Below are 7,682 nucleotides of genomic sequence, written 5' to 3'. Positions count from 1 at the left end.
ATGTCTTTTTATTTTTCTTTTTATTCACATTGTTTTATAATAGGTGCTACCCAGTATAGCAAAATATTGAGTAAGGGGGTAGTAGACAGCTTGTGTGATACCTAACAAAATTTGGTTTAAACAAGTTTGGCATTATTCAACAAATTTCACTTTGGCCACTGATTTCTGAAAATCTAGTCTGTTGGGTTGCTTATTACAAATAAGTAAAGAATATGAAGACTGATTCACGTTTAAGAGTGGAAGAGGGCAAGATTGGTATTACATTTTTTTAAAAGCATTTTCATCAATTTATTGTTCAGATGTGCTGGGTTGTTTATAAATCCTGGTTCTTATATGTAAATAGACGATCCTTCTAAAATAACTACACTGAAAGACATTTTTTCTTCATCTCCAAATAGAGAAAATTCTCATTTAGATTCATATATTATTGGACATTGACATAATTCAGGGTTGGAATAAATTTAGGTCTGTTGGTCCATGTGGCCTAGTGTCCCAGCCCTACATTAAATATCATGGCTGTCTTTTAAGCATGAACATTGAGTGGTTGTTTTTTTTCCTTATTAAATTGGGGGAAGAAAACAAAGGAAGACAGATGCTATTACATCTTGATATCCCTATTTAAAAAGTGCCACATGGAGAGAGAGAAATTATTTTTGTGCAGTGAAATACACTTCTCAAGTGTTTGCCTATACCAATGATCTAACAGTCTTAAAAAAAAATTTAAAGTATAATTGGCATACAATATTACATTAGTTTCAGGTTTACAACATGGTGATTCAATATTTATGTATCTAAAGATGGGAACACCACAGTAGGTCTGCTGACCATCTGTCACTGTATAAGTTACCACAGTCATTGATTATGTTCCTCTCACCTTTTTCACCCATCCCTCCACTCCCCTCTGGCAATCAGCGGTTCTTTGTTTCTGTGAGTCTTTTTTTTTTTTCATTTGATTTTTTTAATTCAACATATAAGTGAAATCATGTGATACTTGTTTTTGTCTGACTTATTTCACTTAATATTTTCTAGTTCCATACATGTCACTAATGGCAGGATTTCATTCTTTTTTATTGATAAGTAATGAGTGTGTACATACATACACATCTTTATCCACTCATCGATTGATGGACACCTAGATTGTTTACCTGTCTTTGCTGTTGTAAATAATGCTGCAGTGAACATAGGGGTGCATATTTCTCTTCAAATTAGTGTTTTCGTTTTCTTCAGATACACAAATGGAATTGCTGGGTTGCATGGTAGTTCTATTTTTAGTTTTTTTGAGAAATCTCCATACTGTTTTCTACAGTGGCTGCACCATGTAGTCCCACCAACAGTGCACGAGGGTTCCCTTTTCTCCACATTCTTGCCAACTTATTTGTTGACGTTTTGATAACAGCCATTCTTACTAGTGTGAGGTAGTATCTCATTGTGGTTTTGATTTGTATTTCCCTGATGAGTGATACTGAGCATCTTTTCATATGTCTGTTGGCCATCTGTACGTCTTTGGAGAAATGTCTCTTCACATCCTCCACCATTTTTTTTTTATCAATTTATCTATTTTGTTGTTGTTATTGAATTGTATGAGTTCCTTACACGTTTTGGATATCAACCCCTTACTAGATGTATCATTGACAAATGTCTTCTCCCATTAAGTAGGTTGTCTCTTTCTTTTGTTGATGGTTTTGTCACTACAGAAGCATTTTAGTTTGTAATCCCATTTGTTTATCTTCACTTTTGTTTCCCTTGCTCAAAGGGACATATACAAAAAAACGTTATTAAGACTGATGTCAAATAGTTTACTACCTATGTGATTCTCTAAGAGTTTTATGGTTTCAGGTCTTACATTTAAGTCTAATCCGTTTTGAATTTATTTGCGTATAAGAGAGTGGTCCAGTTTCATTTTTTTGCATGTACCTATCCAGTTTTCCCAACACCACTTGTTGAAGACACTCATTTCTCCATTACATATTCTTGCTTTGTTATTCATAGATTAATTGACCATAAAAATGAGGGTTTATTTCTGGGCTCTAATCTGTTCTATTGACCTATGTTTCTGTTCCTACCCATACTGTTTTATTATAGCTTTGTATATTTTGAAATTAGAGAGTGTTATGTGTTGAACTGTTCTTATTTCTCAAGATGTCCTTAGCTGTTTGTAGTCTTTATTGGTTCCACATAAATTTTAGGATTGTTTTTTTCTAGTTCTGAGGAGAATGCCATGATATTTTGATAGGGATTGCATTGAATTTATAGATTGGGTAGTACGGGTATTTTCATATTAATCCTTCCAATCCATTATGTCGGTATATCCTTCCATTTATATGTGTCCTCTTCAATTTAAGTGTCTGAATAGATCTTTCACCTCCTACGTTAAACGTATTCCTAGGTATTTTATTCTTTTCGATACAGTTGTCAATGGGATTGTTTTCTTTATTTCTCCTTCTGATCATTATTAGTGTTTAAAAATGGATGTCTGTATATTTTGTATCCTACTACTTAGATGAATTCATCTATTGATTTTTTTTTTTTTTGGTGGATTCTTTAGGAGTTTATGTCATGTCGTCTCTGAATAGTGACAGTTTTACTTCTTTCCGATTTGATTAGTTTTTATTTTTCTTGTCTGCTGTGGTTTGACATTATATTGAATAACAGTGGTGAGAGTTGGCATTCTTGTCTTCTTCCTGATCTAAGAAAAAAAGCTTTCAGCTTTTCACTATTGAGTATAATATTAGCTGTTGGCTTGTGCTATATAACCTTGATCAGTTTGAGGTTATTTCCTTCTATACCCGTGTTGTTGATAGTTTTTGTCATAAATGGATGTTGAATTTTATCAAATGCTTTTTCTACATTAGTTGAAATGATCATGATTTTCATCCCTTAATTTATTAATGTCATGTATCATTAATTGTTTTGTGGATATTGAACCATTCCTACATTCCTGGTATAAATCCCACTTGATCACAGTGTGTAATCTTTTTAATGCATTGTTGAATTTGGTTTGCTAGTATTTTGAGTATTTTTACATCTATTTCATCACAGATATTGGCCTGCTTTTTATTTTGTTTTTTGTAATGTCTTTGTCTAGTTTTCGTATCAGAATAATGCTGGCCTTATAGAATGAGTTTGGAAGCCTTCCTTCCTCTTCAATTTTTGAAATATTTTGAGAAGGATAGGTATTAATTCTTCTCTAAATGTTTGGTAGAATTCACCTGTGAAGGCTTTTGTTTTTTGATCACTGCTTTAATTTCATGGCTAGTGATGGGTCTGTTTAGATTTTCTGTTTCTTCCTGGTTCAGTCTTGTTTCTAAAAGTTTATCCTTTTTTTCCTAGGTTGTCCAATTTCTTTGTATATAGTTGTTCATAGTATTGTTTCATGATCCTTTCTCTTTAAGTTCCATTTAAAGTAATTATTGAAAGGTATGTAGTTACTGCCTTTTTATTGTTTTTTGTTTTTGTAGTTCTCTGTTCCTTCTCTTGCTCTCTTTTATGTTGATGACTTTCTATAGTATGATGTTTGGTTCTTTTCTGTGTATTTCTTATATGTCTTTTATAGATTTTTGGTTTGCAGTTACCATGTGCTTCATACATCAACCATATTTATAGCAGTATATTTTAAGTTGATGGTAACTTCAGTTCAAACATATTCTAAAATCACAAGAAGTTTTACACACAACCCAAGTTTGTTTTTTCTACCTCGTGTATGTTTCTCTGTATCTCATGTTGTAGTTACACATGATCTTCCTACTTTTGTCTTTTAACCTTTGTGCTAGCTATATAGTTGGTTGATGCACTACTTTTACTGTGTTTGCCTTTGTCAGAATATTTTCTTTATATTTTCTTCATACTGATCTTTTCTTTTTGAAGGTATCCCTTTAACATTTCTTGTAATACTGGTTTAATGGTGGTGGACTCCTTTAGTGGTTTTTGTTTGTTTGTTTGTTTGTTTTGTCGGGGAAGCTCTATCTGTCCTTCAATGCTAAATGATAGCTTTGCTGGATAGAGTAATCTTGGTTGTAAGTCCTTGCCTTTCATCACCTTAAATATTTCCTGCCAGTCCCTTCTGGTCTGCAAAATTTCTGTTGAGAAATTAGCTGGTAGTTTTATGGAAGCTCTCTTGTATGTGGCTAACTGCTTTTCTCTTACTGCTTTTAAGATTATCTGTCTTTAACTTTTGACATTTTAATTATGATGTGTCTTGGTGTGGGCCTCTTTGGGTTCATTTCGTTGGGGACTCTCTGGACTTAACATGTCTTTTTCTTTCACCAGGTGGGGAAGTTTTCAGCCATTGTTTCTTCAAATGGGTTTTCAGTCCCTTGCTCTCTCTTCACCTGGTACCCTCATGATGCAAATGTTGGTATACTTCTCACAGAGGCCCCTTAAACTATCCTCATTTTTTCTCTTTTTTTTTCCTGTTCCAGTTGAGTGTTTCCTGCTACCTTGTCTTCCAGAATACTGTTGTGATTCTCTGTTTAATCTGTTGATTACCTCTTATGTGTTCTTTCAGTTATTGTAACCTTTATTTCTGACTAGTTCTTACCTGTTTTCTATCTCCTTTTTTATGCTTTTTCTTTGCTAAACTTCTCACTGAATTCATCTATTCTTCCTCTAAGTTCATTGAGCATCCTTATAACCAGTGTTTTGAACTCTGGTAGGTTGCTTATCTCCACTTCTTTAGTCCTTTTTGTGGAGTGTTGTCCTGTCTTTTCATTTGGGACATGTTTCTTTCTTTCATTTTGCTGACTCCCTATGTTTATTTTTATGTATTAGGTAAATCTACTCCATCTCTCTGCCTTGACAGACTGACCTTATGTAGAAGGTGTCCTGTGGGGCCCACTGGTGCAGTCTCCCTGGTCACTTGAGCTGGGTGTTCCAGGGGTGTCCCCTGTATGGTTTGGATGTGCCCTTCTGTTTTAGTTGAGCCTTGATTACTGTTGGCACATCACTGGGAGGGGGTTGACCCTCAGGCTGTCCGGCTGTAAGGATGGGCTGTTGTGTGGAGGCTGACCCCATGGAGTGGGAGTCGCTTTAACGGGTCTCTGGAGCTAGCTGTTTGTGGAGCTGGTTTGATGGTTCTTCGGTGTGGTTTGAAACTGTTCACTGGCTGTTTTGAGGAGGGGCTTTGGTACAGGCAAGACCAGCCACTGCTTGTGCCTGACATAGTTCCTTTTGGTAGGAGATACAAAGTGATCCGCAGTTTATTGCCACCTGTGCTGTGCTTCGGATGCTTTGGTGGGCACCATGATGTGATCTGAGGCTAGCTGCCACTTGTGCCAGGCTTGTGGTCACTTAGTTGACGCTATATTCCAGTCCAAGACTGGCTACTGCTTATGCTGGGCTTGGGGACAGCTGATGGGAGTTACGGTGCAAGTTGAGACTGGTTGCCACTTGTGCTCAGCCTGGGGTCACCTTAGCTACAAGGCACCCTAAGGCTGGCTGCTGCTTGTTTGGGGTTTCTGGAACTTTGAGAGATTTGGGAGAAATCCGCAGTACAAGCTGAGGGAGACCTCTGTATGGAGGAGCCCTTGGAAGAGACTCCAGCCAGGCATGCAAGTTGGGTGGGGCGAGGTCTTGTGGAAACACCAGGGTGGGTGATTAACCAGTGTTAGCCAGGTTAATGAAGAGCTCAGACTTGGCGCCTGCCAGTGCTTCCATCCCTGGGGAGAGTGGACAGTTGCACCAACCCCTGCACCTCCAGTTCTCACGATAAGGTTAGTCAATTTATTTCCTCTTGTATGTCCCTGGTGCTTTCAATCAGCTGTCCTTGCACTGGAGCTTAGAATGAGTGGGTTTGTGAGCGAGTGGACCTGTGCATGGTCCCTTTAAGAGAACCACCTCAGTCTCTAGCAGCCCTTTGTTTTTCTGGGGCTCGTTTATGCAGCTAGATGTTATGGGGACTCCTTCCCAACACTGATGTCCCAGATTGGGGAGCCCAGTGTGGAGCTTGGACCCCTCACTCCTTGAAGGGCACCTCCACAGCCAAGATGTCCCTCACAATTCTTAATCACCACACCAGGAGTATGGGATCTGCCTGTTCCGCCCCTACCACCAGTCTCCACATGGGTTCTTTTTATCCTGATAGGAATCTGTTCAGCTAGTCTTAAGATGGTTCTCAATGATGGTTGTTCTATAATTAGGTGATTTTGATGTGGTCTTGAGAGGAGGTGAGCAAGAGTTTACATACTCTGCCATTTGGAAGTCCTGTAATTTTTGATAGGTATCTGCTTATTGCCATTATGTTCATTGTTTTTGGTTGTTGTTGTATTCTCTGTTCCTTGATTTATTTATTTTGGTTTGCTGGTTGTCTTTAATGTTTTGTTGGGGTTCATTTCATTTTTTATAGGTTTTTTGGTTACCATTAGGTTCATACATGTTCATCTGTATAGCAGTCTAGTTTAGACAAATAAACATTTAAGTCAAATACATTCTAATATCACTACATTTTTTCTACCCCCCTCTGCATTTTATGCTTTTGATGCCATATTTCATATTTGTATATCCCCTGACTGGTTATTGTAATTATAGTTAATTTTGCTACTTTTATCTTTTAACCTCCATATTGGGTTTTTAAATGTTTGATTCACTGTTTTTATTATATATTTGCCTTTACCAGCAATAATTTTTTTCTATCCTGGATTTTATTTCTGGTTATGGGCTTTTCTGCAGAGAGAAGCCCCTTCAACATTTCTTATAAAACAAGTTTAGAGGTAACTACTTTTGTTTTGGGGTTTCTGGGAAACTCGTCCTTAAATTCTAAATGATAACCTTGCCTGCTATGGTATCCCAGATTGTAGGTTCATTTCTTTTAGCGCTTTACATATTTATTGACACTTCTTTCTGGCCCGTAGAGTGGCTGATGAGAAATCAGCTGATAGCCTTAGTGGGATTTCTTCATATTTGACTTTTTGCTTCCCTCTTACTGCCTACAAGATTGTCTCTTTATCTTACGTTTGCCACTTTAATTACAATATGTCTTGGTGTGGTTGTCCTCTTTGGATTCATCTTGTTTGGATCTCTCTGTGCTTCCTAGACCTGGATGTCTGTTTCCTTTCCCAGATTATGAAAATTTTCAGCCATTATTTCTTCAAATACACGTCCTGCCCCTTCTTATGGGATCCCCACATGTGGAATGTTAAAGCACTTGATGTTGTCCCAGCGGTCTCTTGTATTATTATTTATTAAAATTATTTTTTTCATTTTGCTGTTCTATTTGGGTGATTTCCACTGTCCTATCTTCTAGGTAGCTCATCTGTTCTTCTGTGTTAACTAGTCCATTGTCAATTCTTTCTAATTTTCATTTCTGTTATTGTACTTACCCTCTCTGGTTGATTATTATATTTTCTAACTCTTTGTGGAAGTTCTGAGTTCTTCTATTCTCAAGTTTGTAGGGCTTCCTTATGACCATTTCTTTGAATTCTTTATAAGGAAAATTACTTATCTCCATTACGTTAAGAGTTTTTGTCCAAGGTGTTCTCTTGTTTCTTCATTCGGGGCATAGTCTTCTGTCTTCCTATTTTGACTTTCTGTGTTTGTACCTATGAGTTAGATGAAATATTTCTTTCCTAATCTTGAAAAAGTGGTCCTGTGTAGAACTAGCTTTGTGTCGACTGTGCCAGCCGATTTTGGCAGGCTGGTTGAAGTTAGGGCGGGTGCATGCAGTGCTGGCTGGCCAGAAGGAACAGGTT

The sequence above is a fragment of the Rhinolophus hipposideros genome (genome assembly GCF_964194185.1).
Source record: "Rhinolophus hipposideros genome assembly, chromosome: 10".
NCBI classification, from domain to species: domain Eukaryota; kingdom Metazoa; phylum Chordata; class Mammalia; order Chiroptera; family Rhinolophidae; genus Rhinolophus; species Rhinolophus hipposideros.
This window is presented reverse-complemented; position numbering follows the sequence as displayed.